The following is a 17,808-nucleotide window of genomic DNA, read 5'->3' as shown; positions in this document are numbered from 1 at the left end:
TTGTTAAGATGAACATGCAACCTCAAAGAAATAGCCTTCTAGATGTATTCAACTTTAAGTTAAACTCCTTGATCCTTGGGGGTCTTTGTCTTTCTCCTTTATCTTAAAGTTTATTCCAGAAAAAAAAAAAAAAAAGATTTGTAAACACCATTCCTATAATTTCTCATACTTTGCTAAATATTTCCCTACTCCATTTTTCTTCCCATCTTCTACTCCCCATACACTGAATTTGCCTGCTATATGAGAATGTGAATTCCGGGGAAAGGATAGCCAAAGCATTTCCATGACAAACCAGGATCTGATGGTCAAAGGTATAGAGTGAGATTAACTGAAGCTTGACTCTGCAATACTACCTATTAGTTTGTGACTTCACGGAAGCTACTTAGGCCATCCAGCCTGAATTTTCTTGACTTTAAATAAAAACAATAGCATAATTATGGCAATTATGAAGATTAAATAAGATAATACATGCAGATGATTTACCCAGCAAGTGGCACAGAAAAGAAATAAGATAAATAAGAAAAGATATTATGGGAGTTCAGACCAAGCTGGTGTGGGTTACAGCAGGAGGACTAGATATCCCCTTGACCATCCACAGATGTAATGTTTCCAGGGAGCTTTCACTTTGAAAAGCAACATATAGATTCACTGAAGAAGAGACTTCAAGTCAGTACTAAAATAACAGCACAGGCATACTTCATTTTATTGTACTTCACTTTATTGTACCTAGACATTGCATTTTTTTTTAACAAATCAAAAGTTTATGGCAACCTTGTGTTGAGTAAGTCTGTCAGTGTCATTTTTGTGTCTCTCTCAGTCACAATTAGATAATTCTCCCAAAACTTCAAACCTATCATGATTATTGTATTTGCTATGGTGATTTGTGATCAGTGATCAATGACGTTACTAATTGTTCTGGGGTACCACAAACATGCTCATGTAAGATGGTGATCTTAACTGATAAATGTGTATGTCTGTTCCACTGACCAGCTGTTGGCCCATATCAATCTCTCTCTCCGTTCCCCTCGGGCCTCCATATGCCCTGAGACAAAACAAAATTGAAATTATGTCAATTAATAATCCTACAATGGTTTCTAAGTGTTCAAGTGAAAGGAAGAGCAGCATATTTCTCACTGGAAATCAAATGCTAGAAATGATTACACTTAGTGCAGAAGGCAGCCTGAAAACCATGTAGGCTGAAAGCAAGGTCTCTAGAGCCAAATAGCCATGGTGTGACTGCAAAGGAAAAGTCCTTGAAGGAAATTAAAAGTGCTATTCTAGTGAACACATGAATGATAAGGAAGTGAAACAGCATTATTACTGATATAATAAAAGGTTTAGTGGTCTGGATGGAAGATCAAGGCAGCCACAGCATTCCCATAAGCCAAAACTTAATCCAGAGCAAAACCCTAACTCTTTTCAATTCTATGAAGGCTAAGATGGGTGGGGAAGCTGCAAATGTTTGCACTAGCCGAAGCTGGTTTATGAGATTTAAGGGAAGAAGGTATCTCTCTGACATAAAAGTGTAAGGTGAAGCAATAAGTGCTAATGTAAAGCTGCAGTGAGCTATCCAGAAGATCTAGCTAAGACAATCAATTAATAATAATTAAATAAATAATTTTATTACACCAAAAAATAAATTCTCAATGCAGACAAAACAGCTATTGGAAGCAGATGGCATCTAGGACTTCCACAGCTAAAGAGGATAAGTCAATATTTGTGAGTAAGGGACAGGTGGGGCTAGATAGGGAGAGATAGGTAGGGGGTTACAGGATCAGCTCATAGAAATCCCAAAAATGCTGAGGTGTACAAAAAAAAAAAAACAGAGATAGGGATTATGACAGTCATCTGTGACCAACAAAGAATAACCAGACCCCCCCCCCCCCAAGAGAAGTCATTAAAGATGTTATCAGCAGTCCTTATTCAAACTAAGACATCACAAGAATGATAAGGCCACAAGCTCCCTGGTCATTTCTAAATAAAAGACTGTCAGTGGAGCCCCACATTGCGAACCCTGTTGGGGCCCCTCTCACTCCTGAAAGCTTTCCCTATATTCTTGCTCCCTAAACTTCTATTTCTTTATTCACTCTCCCTCATCCCTCAGATTCATTCTTCGGCTCTGTGAGACAAGAACCTAGCTCTCCTACTTCACTTGGCTTTAAAGTTTCAAAGGACAGTCTGACTGTTGCTAGAGGCTAATGCAGTTGATCGTTTGAAGTTGAAGCTTCAAGTTCAAGTGAAATGGTCATTTACCATTTTGAAAATCCTAAAGCCTTTAAGAATTGTGCTGAATCTACTACGCCTGTGCTTTATCAATAGAACAGCAAAGTCTGGCTTACAGCACAACATGGCTTACTGGATATCTTAAGCCATTGAGATCTACTGCTCAGAAAAGAAAAAAAATTCTTTCAAAATATCACTGCTCATTGACAATGCACCTGGTCACCCAAGAGCTCCAATGAAGACGTATAACAAGATTAATGTTTTCATGTCTGCTAACATGGTATCCATCTGTGCCCCATGGATCAAGGAATGATTTAGATGTTCAAGTCTTCTTATTTAAGAAATACATTTCATAACGCTATAGCTGCCATAGATAGAGATTCCTCTGATGTATCTGGGAAAAGTCAACTGAAAACCTCTGGAAATAACTCACCATTCTAGATGCCATTAAGAGTGTGTGATGACTCATGAGAAGAGGTCAAAATATCAACATGAACAGGAGTTTGGAGGAAGTTGATTCCAAACATCATAGATGACTTTGAAAGGTTCAAGAGTTTATTGGAGGAAGTAACAGAAGATGTAATAGAAGTAGCATGAGAACTAAAATTAGAAGTGAAACCTGAAGATGTGACTGAATTGCTGTAATTTTGTGATCAAACTTTAATAGATGTGGAGTTGCTTCCTATGGATGAACAAAGAAAGTGTTTCTTAAGATGGAATCTACTCCTGGTAAAGATGCTGTGACGACTTTGAAATGACAACAAAGGATTTAGAACATTACATGAACTTGGTTAATAAAGCAGCAGTATGTTTTGAACGGATTGATTCTAATTTTGGAAGAAGTTCTACTGTGGGCTAAATGCTATCAAAGAGCACTGCATGGTACAGAGAAATTAGTCATGAAAGGAAGAGTCAATCCATACAGCAAACTTCATTGTTGTCTTATTTCGAGAAATTGGCATGGTCACCCAGCCTTCGGCAAGCGCCACCCTGATCAGTCAGCAGCCATTAACATCAAGGCAAGATCCTCCACCAGCAAAAGCGTGATGATTTTTTGAAAGCTCAAGTGATGGTTAGCATTTTTCTGCAGCAAAGCCTTTTTTAATTAAGACACGTACAACTTTTTAGACATAATGCTACTGCACACTTAACAGCCTGTAGTATAGTGTAAACATTACTTTTATATGCATTGGAAAACCAAAAAAAAAAATTGGTTGGCTTTATTGTAATATTTGTCTTACTGGAATGGTCTGGAACTGAACCTACAATATGTCTGAGATATACTGGTATCACGGATCAGATGCCTGGGATAAGTACAAAGCCAGAGACAAGATATAAGATAAAAAGGCCAAGACTTAGAAGGATGTGAAAGTATCACAAAGTGAAATTCAGTGTGAGATAGTTCCTAAAGCCAAAGCCTGTAAATTAGACAAGGATGCTAAGGGCTGATATTTACAGGATGTTGGCTGTGTTCCGTCTGGGAGTGGGCAGGCAGGTAGCAGACCAAACTAGCCAGAGATACAGCACCATCGATCCTTCTGTACTGCAGGAAATGGTTAAGAAATTATTTTCAACAGACTCTCAGCAAACCCAAGCAGTGTTGAGACATTTTTTACCTTTTAAAACTCAAGGTAATTCCCAATGTAATTTTTTGTTTTGTTTTGTTTTCCAAACTATGGTCCTGAGTTTCAAAATTCAACACAGGCATGTCAAGGACAAATGTGAGAGCAAAACACAATTCCTACATTATTTAGAATAGCATTGACATTGCACACTCGGATAAGCACAAGCAAATATAAATTATTCCCACTGTTGGCTTTTGACTCCATCAGTGTCCCCAACTGCAGGGTTGTCTAATTATTATATTACTGGCCAGTTTATTTGCATAAAAGAAAAAGATATGGTCATTGTACCAACAAATTTGTTGTCACAAAGATAGTCATTTTACAACTTTCCTCTCCAGATTCCTGAAGGCTGAGTCATTCTTAGGCCACAGTGAATATGTTTTTATAATATTGCCCTTGAGAGCCAATATAAATAATTATTTTTCAAAAGTTACTAGTCCAAAATGAGCCTTAAAGTTTAAAATATTACAGCATGCTCTGTTTTGTGATTTTTTTCTAAGTTTATTCTGAAATTTCCAGTACATGCTTTAAAAAACAATATATCTAATTGTGTACTTTGACTCTGTGAAGAATAGTTTTTGTCACGGTTATTATTTTGAAGACATTAAGACATTTCGTTTCAATAATCCTGCTCTTCTCACTATAGATGTTAATATTTGCTTAGTGTACTTAAAAGCCTTAAATTAATTGAAAAGTAACAATTACTGAGAAAAAATGACATTAATAGTGTTAAATCATCTTTTAGAATCATTTTGGATTTACTGTGAAACATTTTTTAAAAGTATAATTTAGGAAGAATTGGGTTCTTTTTCAAATTTCAAAAGTGGTAGAGGAGAAGAAAAGAAGGCTTGTCAGCCTTCTGAAAACTGGAAAGAAGTTTTCAGTTCTAAATTAAGACAGTAACATGTTCAGTAAAAACATACAAAAAAACAACCACAAGTGTCTCCCTAAGCCTCGTTGCTGTCTTTTGCAATTTTACTAGAAACTAATGTGCATTTTTGGATAATTAAACCCTTTATCCTTGAACAACAGGGACTTGAACTGTGCAGGTCCACATACAGGCAAAATTTTTACACTGAAGGATGTGAAATGTACTCTTTCTTCCTTATGACTTTCTTAATAACATTTTCTTATCTCTACTTTATTGTAAGGATATAGTTTATAATACATATCTAACATATGCATTCATTGACTATGTCAGCAGTAAGATTCTTGTCAAATATTCGTAGTTAAGTTTTTGGAAGTCAAAAGGTGTGGATTTTTGACTGTGGGAGGTCCGCACCCTTCATCCTTGCATTGTTCAAGCATCAGCTGTGTGTATATATAATGCACAATTATTTATAATAATACATAAGATATTCTTTTAAATAATTTATAGAAAAATAGTTAAAAGATAAAACTAAAACAATGCTACTCCCTAAGGGCATTGCTAAATAAGCCTTCACACCATGTTTCTTAAAGTTCTCTTAGAAAATGATTTTTTTCATACAGTAGAATATGAAGGGAACAAACTTTTACCACAAATTAATGCCTGATGTTTGTCTTCCCTCAACTTTTCCCTTGATTTAACTTATAGATAACCAGGCAAGCATAGAATTCTTAAAGTCATCCTTTCTCATGTCCTTGGGGGTTGGAGGTACTACTCCCACTGTGCCATTTCCAGAGTCTTTTCTCAGGGGATTATGTGGTTGGTTTATCATGAGCACTTAAAGTGTTTAAATCTATTATTTGTTACGTGATATCTGTGACATGGAACCACTTGAAATCTTTTTCTTCACTAATGTTGAATGGTTTTATCTTAGAATTTAAAATTACAATTAGGACAATGGTCTCCAGATGGGTTTTGGGCTTCAGTTGATCATGAATCATTTTCTTTGAATTTCTGGGACTTAAAATACATTGTAAAACACACAATCTTTCCTATTATTATTTTTTAACTTATGCTTTCACAAAATGATGTCATTAGTTATTTGGACTCCACAAGGAAATACCTTTAAATATTTTAACAATATTCTCTAAAAAGAAACATAAGCTATACTTACCTTTGGTTTTAATTCTTGATATATGTTTTGGGCTAATTATTTTAGGCAGTAAAAAACTTATTGAAGTATTTAATAGAACACTAGTTTTTGAAAATAAAAGTTACATAACAAAAACTATACTAAGATAGATTTGCAAAAAGTGCTAATTTTTTGCAAGCTAATCAGGCATGCTCATCTTTATAAGATTTATATTTATATTTTATTGCTGAATTATTTTATTATAAAAGTTACATTTGCTTGCCAAAATATCCATTGATCTTAACCATTTCTGATTTTGTCTGGAATTACAAATCACTCAATCAGTATTTATTAAAGGGAATCTGGGCCTTTACAAAGGAGGTAACATTAGAAGACTTTCCTTCCCCAGAGGACTCAGCCTTTTGTTCCCTCTTTATAATACAGCAAATTTCCCACTTAGGTAAGAAAAAAAAAATGTAGGTGGCAATATACCTTTTCATAATAAAGTGGATATCTGGCTATGTGATTTCCAGATATAAGGTCTTAGATTTCTCAACACTTAGAAATCCCCATATGTCAAAATTTGTGGATCATCCATTCCTGGTGAACTGGATAATTATATCAGTTTAGACACTAGTTTTGGACAACACAACTGTTAGAAAACAAGACAATAGGCCCAAAATGGAGTCGCTCATGCTAAGACACATATCAAGTCAAGACTTAATATAATTACAGCTTTAGCTCTCTCAGTTGATCAGAAATTGTCTGACCAGCACTAGTGAGGTAACAGTGCTGACAGACTTCTGTCCTCTAAGGGAAATTAACCTTGCAGTAACCATATACTAGTATAACTTCTTTGTTCCTGCGCCCTTCTGCCTATAACAGTCTTTCATTTTGTATAGCTCCTTGGAGCTCCTTTCTATCTGCTAGATAGTGTCCTGCCTAATTTGAATGGATTTTTTTTTCTCAAACTCTTAAAATTTTTAAGATGCCTCAATTTATTTTTAGACAAAACACTAGACTTCATGGGTCCAAGATTTTTTAACTTGGCAATCACTTAACTTTGTGGTATCTTACACATCAAAGAAGAATGACAAAATATATTTTTCACATTTTTATGGATTTAATTTCAATACCTCTGTTGCACAGCCTACCACCTTTACTATATTGGTTATTCTAGTTCACAAATGGTTAACATTTTATTTTGAAATGTTTAAGAGGTTCTTTTTCTATATAATATTTCAATTACCTTATCAGTATTATTCCCTTGTAAAATTTGCTAATATTCATATTCTAAAAGAAAAGAAAATAGATGCAAATCAAAATATAAAGCAGAGTTGACTTATCTTTGTCTTAAGCATTAGAAGAAAAACCCTTTTACTCTTTTAAAAATACTTTGTTAAATTGCTGAGACCCTACAATCTGATAATTGTTATAAAAAATATCAGCACTTTTGTGGGTTCTTGAGGTTTCCTGGGAAGCTAGAGGGGAAAAGAGTCACACAGAAGTAAAATACATGTGTCTGTTCTCACTCTTATCCAAGAAAAGTGCAGCCTGATCCTGGATGCCTATGAGCACTGCCTGCTGCCCTACTTGAGGAAAATAAGCAAAGCTGCTGCATGGACACATTGGCTTTACTCATGATTAATAGTTAATAATTGTAAAATTAAAATAAAAAGATAGTTGTAAATGAAAGCTTATTTTTTCATAATAATTGTATGTTTCCCAATATATTCAGTGCACCAAGAACAACTGCTTTCATTGTTTACCACTTACTAATACTGGTTCCTAGGAGATTGGATTTCTGATGTCCTCAAATCAGGCATCAAATGTAGGATACTTAGTTAAATTAATTTGAATTTTATCTAAATAACCAATCATTTAAAAATTTTTTAGTATCAGTATATTTTAAATATTGTATGGGTCATATTTATGCTCAGAAAAAAATATTTATCTTCTCATGTTTATTTGCTAAGTCCAGTAATCCTACATCAAATATACACATATGCTGGGAGAAAAAAAAATCCATCTACCAATTTAGGTCTGACAATAGTCAGATGAAGAGAGAAAACTTTATTATGCATGTGGGACAATTCAAATGAAGAGGTCCCTAAACAGACAGGAATAAAGGTTTATATACCAAATTAATGGAGGAAAAAGACAGGGTAGGACTTCTCTGGGTTGTAAATGAGTTTTAAGGAGAGACAAATGGGCTTTTAGAGGAACAAATGGAAGGTAAGACAGTTTGTGGTAATGTTTGTGCAACTTCTCATCCCTGTGCTAATGGTCAGTCTCTTTCCCCAATGGAAGCTTCCCAAAGGGATTTATGACAGCTTCATGCCCAGAATCTCTGTTTTTATGAAGAAAAGGGAACCTTCCAAAATGCTTCTTTCTGCATCTGCTGTATCTCAAATGTCTTCAGTTTGAAGTAGTTTTTATATTGTTGTAAATCCCCTCACATATGCTGGCAAACCAGTGTGGCTAGTGCATATTGGTGCAATATTTTTAGGAGGCAGTTTGGCATTATCTATACTAGTATCTATTGATTTAACAATTAAGCTTTATGGTATTTAACCTGAAAATATACACACAGGCCTTTACAAAGGTACATTTTGTTTTGGAATGCTTTTAACATCAAATTTTGTTTTCAAATCGTAAATTAAAAAAACAAAAACAAAAACAAAACAAGCACCTAATTGTTTATCAGAACAGGACTTGTGAAATCGGCCTTGATGAAACTATATAATGAAATACTAAGTAGCACTTAAAAAATAAGCTAGATTTATTTATATTAATATAAAAATAAGCATTATGATTTTATGAATTCTCCCTGCATGTTCTTGTTCCTAATAACAATACACAATAATAATTTTAAATAAATCATATATGAGTCCACATACACTGAATTCTTATAAATTAAGGAGCCAAGCCCTGTTGTGAGAGTTTTATGTGCATTATTGCACTCAGTCCCCACAAATGATTTTTAAGATGTGTATAATTCTTATTTTTATTTATTTATTTATTTTCTAGGAAATAGTGACATGCAGACAGAAATCACTTGTTAAGTTCACACAACTAAGAACCAGAACTTAAAGATCTGGAAACCTCAATTAGCTACTCCAGCAGAAACACTACCCGTCTGAAGGGGACAGTACTGAAGGGGACAGAGACAGAACAATATGAAGGAAGGCTACCAGACTTTTAGTTCCTAGCGGACCAAACCATTTTGCTATCTGACTGCAATTGTGCACTGTTCTTCAAGATCAAAGAAGAATGGCCCCAAAGGTAATTCAGAAGTCTTCAGGGTTGCCTCTTCAGTTTTAAACATGCGGGAACTGCCTCAGTCTTCGCAGGTCAGGCAGCCACTGAGAGGCTTCAGGGTGCAATTACTGTCTGCAGAGGAGCTACTGAGGCAGAGCTATTGCTTGAATGAATCCCAAGGGTGGGTCTACTGTATCATAAAGCAGAGCATCCATGATACAGACAAAAATCCATGATTTTTTTTTTTTTAATAATTAGCCCCGACAGAGCAGGGGACTTGCAAGCAAGGGGCTGAGGAGCAGGGGGGCAGGCCCCCGCCCCAGGCCCCGCTTCAGGCCTTGCTCACCCCTAATGGAAAGGCAGCCCCGGGCCATTTCCACAGCATCGCTACTGAAATTTTTTTTTTAATTTTTATTTATTTATAATAATCACAGAGAGAGAGAGAGAGGCAGAGACACAGGCAGAGGGAGAAGCAGGCTCCATGCACCGGGAGCCCGACGTGGGATTCGATCCCGGGTCTCCAGGATCGCACCCTGGGCCAAAGGTAGGCGCCAAACCGCTGCGCCACCCAGGGATCATGCATTAATATCTAGTGGCATTGCCTTGATGGGTTTGGGACTTGCTTGGGACCAATACCCCTTTCTTCCTTCTGATTTCTCTCTTTTAAAGTGGGAACATCTATCCTATACCTGTCTCATTATATTTTGGAAGCACATTACTTACTTGGTTTCATAGGTTCACAGCTGAAGAGAAACTTTCCCTCAAGATAAATTATATGTCAAGGCTCAGTCATACCTGATTTAGACAATATTCAGATAAGACTTTGGACTTTATAGACTTTAGAGTTGATCCTGGGATGAGGTAGGATTTGGGGGACTGTTGAGATGGTCTGAATATATTTTGCATGTGAGGACATAGATTTTGAAGGCCAAGGGTAGAAAGTTATAGGCTGAATATTTGTCCCCCTTCAAATCCATATGTTGAGTCTTTACCTTCAATGCGATGGCATTTGAAGGTGTGGGCTATGGGAAGTAATTATGTTTAAATAAGATCATGAGAATGGAGCTCCCAAGATGAGATTAGTGTCTTTAGAAGAATAAGAAGGACTAGAGATCTCTCTTTCTCCTCCATGTGTAGATATGGCAAGAAGGAAACAATCTAAGAAGATGACTCTCCTCAGGCATCACATCTGTCAGCAGATTGTCAGGTTCCAAAACTGCGAGAATTAAATGGGTTTTGTTTAAGGTACTACAATGTTTTGCTAAAGTAGCTTGAGCTGAATAAGACACTATGCTTTATTGTATTGGCATTTTGAACATTTGAGATATCTTTGGGGTCTGGCAGCAGGAAAAGGTTCTAGAAAGAGATAATCTGTTCAGATATTACTTGACTTTTGAGAGAGGGAAAAAAATAGGTACTTTACCATCAGTAAGCCTTTAGCTAGGCTAATTAAGGAAAAAAGAAAGATTATACAAATTATTTATAGAAATCAAAGAAAGGACATCACTCCAGATACTGTGGACATTAAAAAGAAATAAAGGAATACCGTGAACAACTCTATGCCCACAGATCTGATATCTTGAATAAAACAGACAAGTTCCTTAAAGACACAGTCTGCCAAAACTCACACAAGAAGAAATAGACAATCTGAATAGGTCTATATCCACTAGAAAAATTGAATCCATGATTAATAACTTCATAACACAGAAAGCACTAGGCTCAGAGAGGTTCATTCACTAGTGAATTCTACCAAACATCTGATAACTTAATATGCAGTATAGATATTTAAAATATGAGACACTAAGAGAAGGGCAAATGTTATTTGAGAACTGTATTTCTTCTTTTGTGGAAGGGGTTAGTATGTTTCTGGTTATCCATAGGATAGTTGTATCATGTCAGAAAGGTTAATCACCTTGTTATTGTCTTTATTTAAAAATTAAGTTTGGTTAAAAGCTATGGCATGTAAGTAAGTGCCAATGTGAATAGGAAGACTTGTGATAGTTAACTTTATGTGTCAACTTGACTAGGTCAAGTCAACCTAGGTCAACCCTGACTAGGTCAGGGTTGTCCAAATTAGACATTATCTTTTTTGTGTGTCTATGAAGGTGTTTCTGGAAGAGATTAGCACTTGAATTAGTCAACTCAGTAAAGTAGATGTCCTCCCCAATGTGGCTGGTGTCATGCAATCTTTTAGGGCCTAAACAGAACAAAAAAGAGAAGGAAGAAGGAATCCACCCTTTTGCTTTCTGTCTGCCTGCTTGAGCTGACACATTGTTCTTGTGTTGTTGGACTCTAATTTACCCATTGGCTCCCTGGTTTTTAGGCCTTTATTGGAATTGCACCACTGGTTCTATGGGTCTCCAGCTTGCAGACAGCACATTATGGGAATTTTAAGTCAATTCCTTATAATAATATCTATATGTATATCTATCTATCATCGATCTATTTCCCACTGATTCTCTTTCTCTGGAACTAATACAGAATTAGTCTCAAAATATAGAAGGATCACCTACAACTCAATAGTTAAGAAAACAACAACAACAACTCATAGCTTGAATAAAAAATGGACTGAGGACTCAAATAAGTATTTCTCTAAAGAAGACATACAAATGGCCAACACATATATGAAAAAATGTTCCACATCACTACTTATCAGGAAAATGCAAATCAAGACCACAGTGAGATACTATCTTACACCTGTCAGGAAGGCTATTAGCAAAACAAACAAACAAACAAACAAACCACAGAACACAACTTGCATTGAGGAGGTTGTGTAGAAAAAAATGGAATTCTTATATAGTGTTGGTGGGATTGTAGAATGATGTAGCCACAATGGAAACAGGATAGAGATTCCTCAAAAAATTAAAAATAGAACTCTCATATGATCCAGAAATCACACTTATGGGCTTTCTTCCAAAAGAATTGAAATCAGGATCTAAAGAGATATTAGCACTGCTATGTTCCTTGCTGCACTCCTATGTTCATTGCTATAGTATTTATAATAGCCAAATAGGGAAGGAATATCAATGTTCATTAGCAGATAAACAGATAAAGAAAATCTGGTAAATGCATACAATAGAATACTATTCAGCATTGATAATAGAAAGACATTCTTCAATTTGGAACAATATTGATGAACTTTGAAACCATTATGTTAAATGAAATAAGCCAGATGCAGAGACAAATATTCCATGACTCCACTTTTATGAAGCATCTACATAGTCAAATTTATAGGATCATATAGTGGAATGATGTTCACCAGTGCCTAGAGTAGAAGAAATAAGGAATTACTCAACAACAGGTATAAAGTTTTAGTCAAATAAAGAGAGAGAGAGAGAGAACTCTAGAAAATCTGTTGTAAAACACCATATCTAAAAAAATAAAAATAAAAAAATAAAACACCATATCTATAGTCAACAATAATCTATCATATCAGTAAAAAAATGTTAAAAGGATAGATCTCATATTAAGTGTTACCATCACAAAGTTTTTTTTTTAAATCTTTGCATCTACTTTTGTAGAGTGTGGTAAAATGACATTCAAGCAATTATGATAAATAAGCGACCAGAATTAATAAGTTAATCATTGCTAACTAATGCTGAGAAGCTTAAATATATTTTGAAAAAGCAATTCTAACTTTTTTATTATAGGTGAATTTGAGCTATGGGAAAATAGTTATGTGCAAATAACTGTCTTTTCACCATCACTTATAATATAGATGTTTCTATAAAACATGATAATCATCAAAGAAGAATTTACATAAAATGAAACATGTGATTGACATGGCCCCAAAGTTTGAGGCACTTACCTTCCTCTTCTACACGAAATGATTATAAATTGTAAATAAAATAGAAAAAAAATAGGAAACCAAAAAAGACATAGGTATGGTTAATAATGTGATTAATAAGGGTGAAAGTTAACAGGCTCTGCTAGACTTTGATTTAAAAACAGGCAGTGGCCTCCTAGATGTGGATCCTTGAGAGGTGAAGCACAATTCAGAGTTAAAAATAAAGTGTCCTGTCATTCCAGGGGAAAAAAAGAGAGAGAGAGAGAGACAGAGAGAGACAGAGAGAGAGACAGAGAAACACAGAGACAGAGAGAGATGCTTACTATAGCATGAGGTTTTTAACCTTTATAGATACCCAATGCATAATTTGTCCCAATACTAAAAATGACACATAAGTTGGAGGATGCACACCACCTGATTTTAAGACTCCTTATAGCGCTTTGGAAATGAAGTGATATTGGTGAACAAATAGATTCATAGCTCAATGGAACAAAGTAGAAAGCCCTGAAATAGACCCACACAAAAATGGTTAATTGATTTTTAAGGAGGAAACACAGAGAATTCAATGGAAAAGGGATAATTTTCAAAAATGGTGCTGAAGCAACTAGATATTCACATTCCAGAAAATGAAATTCAATCTATATCTTACACTTGATATAAAATCAACTCAAAATAGATCACTGACCTAAATATAAAATGTAAACTATAAAACTGTTATTAGAAAATGGGAGACAATCATTATGACTTTGGTTAAACAACAGTTATAAACCTCTATACAAATGCTATATACATGATTCATGAAGGAAAAATGATTATTTAGACTTCAAAAAATTAAAATAAACAAAAATTTGCTCTGTGAAAGATACTGTTAAGAGAATGAAATGAAAAGCCACAAACTGAGAGAAAATATTTGAAAGTCACATTGGATAAAAGGCTTATAACCAGAATACTTAAAGAACTTTTAAAATTTAACAACCCAGAAAAACTGGGCAAAATATTTGAACAGACATCTCACCAAGGAAGATATACAGATGGCAAATAAGCACATGCAATGATGCTTGACATCATTAGTCATCAAGAAAATGCAAATTATTACCACAAGATACCTTGGCACATATTTTAGGTTGCTGAAATAAAAAAAATGTATTTACAATACCAAGTTCAGACAAAGATGCTGAGGTCTAGAAATTTCATAAATTGCTAGTGGAATGAAAGATGCTATAGCCACATTGGAGAATATTTCAGTATTTTTTTTTTGTAAAGTTAAACATACCTCATATGAGCCAGTGGCCCCACTTCTACATATTTCCCCAAAAGAAATGAAAATTTACATTTGCACAAAACTTGTAATTACTATTCATAATAGCCCTACACATAATTGCTAGAAACAATATAGTCTTCAATGGATAGATGGATAAACCATTGGCACATTCACACAATGGACCATTGTTCAGTAACAACACAGAACAAAGTACTAATATGCTCAACAGTGTGGATTAACCTCAAATGCATTATATAAATGAAAGAATCCTAGACCCAAAAGTCTTTATGCTGCATGATGGCAAAGTATAGCATTCTGAAAAAAGGCAAGAGAATAGGAACAGAAATTGCTGAGTTGGGGAAGTGGACTATAAACTACAATGGATTACCAGAGGGAGTTTTGTTTTTATGGGCACAAAGGGAGGGATGAAACTGCTCCACGTCTTGACACGAGAGTGACTCCATGGCCCTGTATTTGGGAGGAATTACTTTTACTCTATGTCCTAAGGAATTACTTTTACTCTATGTTCATAAAATGAAATAATAATTTTAAAAGTGGTTATATGGGAGTGAAAGTTTATATTATTTTAAAATCTCTGTATTTTCAATACCATGACGAAAAGTGGGACATTATGAGGAAAGACAGCTCATCAAACTTTACACATATAGTCAGCCCTGCAAAGTTTCCACATGTTCTCAGATTTTCTTGCTCTTTGATGTCAAGAATGTCATCAGTGCTCCTCAATATTCAAGATAAATGATCAGATATCCTCTAAATGATTTAAAACCTTTACCTCATAAGAAGGAGACTGAAGATGAATCTTTTGAAGATGGAAGGAAGACCAGGTCATCTACTGATGTGCCCTCTTCTAGAATAAAGTAGTAAAGAAGAATAAAGGATATAATACTTCCTAATGCTATTTTTCAGTGTTTTGCATATTCTCAATTTTGTGTAACATAAATCAGTTACTCTTACAAATTGAAAAAATGCACACTTATTTTCATAAAATATTCTCTATGAAATATATCACTCATTGGTTTGTCTCAACCATTATTAATGCGACACATATAATGAATTTTGTGATTGTTTAAACACATCTTCCTATAATGTTTAATAAGGAATCCAACATATTTAGCTTATATTTTATCTCAAAGACCCTTACATCACCCCCCCACACAATTCAATGTAAATTATTTTATTTTAGAATAATACATAATGAGATGCTTGGATGTCTCCGTGGTTGAGCATCTGACTTTGGCTCAGGTAATGACCCTGGGGTCCTGGGATCAAGTTCCACATTGGGCTTCCTGCATGGAGCCTTTTTTCCCTCTGCGTATGTCTCTGCCTCTCTTTCTCTCTCTCTGTCTTTCATGAATAAGTAAATAAAATATTTTTTTAAATATATAATGATATACCTCTCAGATCATAGCTTTTATGTTTCTACTACATAGAAATGCTAGCTGGTGTTGACTTTTACTTTTAAAAGTTTTAGTGTTTCTACCTATATCTGCATTGCAAAGTTTCCTCAAAATGAAAATTAAAAATCTGAATTCAGTGTATATTTAGTAAGAATGGAGAGTCACTTGAAAACCTGATTTCAATTCAATGTGAATTTTTTGCTGTAAGATATAACACTGTCAAACTAATATTGAAAAATACATCTGATCTGTTCTGTCTTCATGGGCCAAAGACTACGCAGTACTGTCCTCAGAGGACTGTGAATAGTTTATCCTTTTAAATTTTATTGTGATCCATTACTGCTCCTTTACTTCATTGCTATCTAACATTTTAGGGAACAGAAATTAAATGATTATCCATGATCTTCAAAAGTAAGAATAAGTATTTTTTTAACTAATCAATATGTAAAATTGAGTTTCGTAAGTCATGAGTTTTGTGATGGACCAGGCTATATTACAGGAAATGATAATTTATTCAAAAAGAAAATAAAGTATTCTAGTGGATTAAATATTCTAGTTAACATTTATTTACTTTTTATGAAATAATTACTGATTTTCAGTCACATAGATTCAACATAATTTATCAATTTTGCTGATAAATAAGTCCTCTTATGTTTAGTGTCATCCTATCAGCCAAATGGTCATTGTTTTTTCAAGAGGAAAAACATTGTGTTTTCAAGAGATCATGTTCTTTTAAAATGTGGAACAATTGTGAAATGAAGGCCAAATTAAACAAAATAATCTAAGAGATCACATATGAATGTATTCAAAGGCTTTGGTCCATATAAATTTTTTTTAAATTAGAATATTATTGAAATGCTATAAGTAATTTTTGGAAAGGGTGCTAGAAGGTAAATAACTGGCCACTCGTATTCCAATTATCAGAAGTGAAAGGATTACTGTAAATATTAAGCTTGACATTGAGACTGGAAGGATCGCATAAAGTACTATTCGAGGAGTGTCATGTCTGTCCTCAAATGGGTTCTGGTTTGCTAAGAATAACTTGCTGTCTGACAATATTGCTTGCGTGTTAAACAATGGGAATGCATAATGGTATGTTTGGAAAGCACTAGAAAAGTAAATGATATTTCTGTGGAAATGAAGAAATACAGGCTTACTGCTGGTTCAATGACAGGACCTTGTGACTATTTGAAATGCTTACATTAACAGTTACTCGTCAATTTTGTCGTAGAAGAGAACTTTGATTTCAACCTACCTACCTAAGCATTGTTTTTTTTTAATGAACTGGATGAAGATATGTTTAATAATTATGTTCTTCATTTAAAGATATGTGAGGGGTCCAACCTGCTTGGGGTGACTGAGTGAAAAACTCATGAAACCTCAAGGAGCTACATTAGAATAAATCCAGTAAAAGATTTTTTTTAAGATTTTATTTACTTATTCATGAGACACACAGAGAGAGAGAGAGAGAGAGAGAGAGAGAGAGAGAGAGGCAGAGACACAGGCAGAGGGAGAAGCAGGCTCCATGCAGGGAGCCCAACATGGGATTCAATTCCAGATCCCAGGAACACACCTTGAGCTGAAGGCAGATGCTCAACCACTGAGCCACCCAGGCATCCCCCCCCCCTTTTTTTCTGGGTTTAACTGACTTTATTAGGTCCAGATAGAGCTACAGTGGTGATGTGTGTATGCGGTGAATATGTGTAGCCAAGGGCTTGCTGCAGAGCAGGCTTGTGCTAAGTGCCTTCTTGCCTAGTGTCCAATAGCTTGTAGGATTTTTCAGGGCCAAGGAAGCCACCACACTGTCAGCAGACAATTCCCCAGCCAGGGCAAGGCACTCCAGAGCCCGCAGGAGGCTGCCTGCATCCTTGAGATTCTACAAGTGCTTCTCATTGGATGTGACCTGCCATCATTTTTCTCTTCTATTTCATCAAAGGCCATATAAGGGCATTTCCCTCTTTCACCTTGTACACTGTGATCATAGGAGGGTTTTTCTTTGCTTTTCTTGTTTCTCAGCATCTCGTGACAAACTATGCACATTTCACTCTCACATGGAGGAAGTACTGTACTAAAATATTAAGCATTCTTCTGAAAATCTTCAACAGAAGCTTCTCTTCTTTGGAGTCCTCCTTAGATATTAGTAAATCAGCGAAGTTTTCTGCATTTTCAGGAGAGAAAGTTTAAAAGGTACTGTAGATGAACATGAAACTGTAGTAGACAAGATAAGGAGGTC

General features: G+C 35.1%; 1 pseudogene; it reads left to right on the top strand.

The window, feature by feature from the left end:
• The first annotated feature begins 1,087 nt into the window (after positions 1-1,087).
• LOC129494087 (tigger transposable element-derived protein 1-like) lies at positions 1,088-3,270 on the top strand (annotated as a pseudogene).
• Positions 3,271-17,808: the final 14,538 nt, after the last annotated feature.

The sequence above is a fragment of the Nyctereutes procyonoides genome, unplaced genomic scaffold (assembly GCF_905146905.1).
Source record: "Nyctereutes procyonoides isolate TBG_1078 unplaced genomic scaffold, NYPRO_anot_genome, whole genome shotgun sequence".
NCBI lineage: Eukaryota > Metazoa > Chordata > Mammalia > Carnivora > Canidae > Nyctereutes > Nyctereutes procyonoides.
The sequence above is the reverse complement of the archived record's forward strand: the minus strand, read 5'-3'. Positions and strand labels throughout refer to the sequence as shown.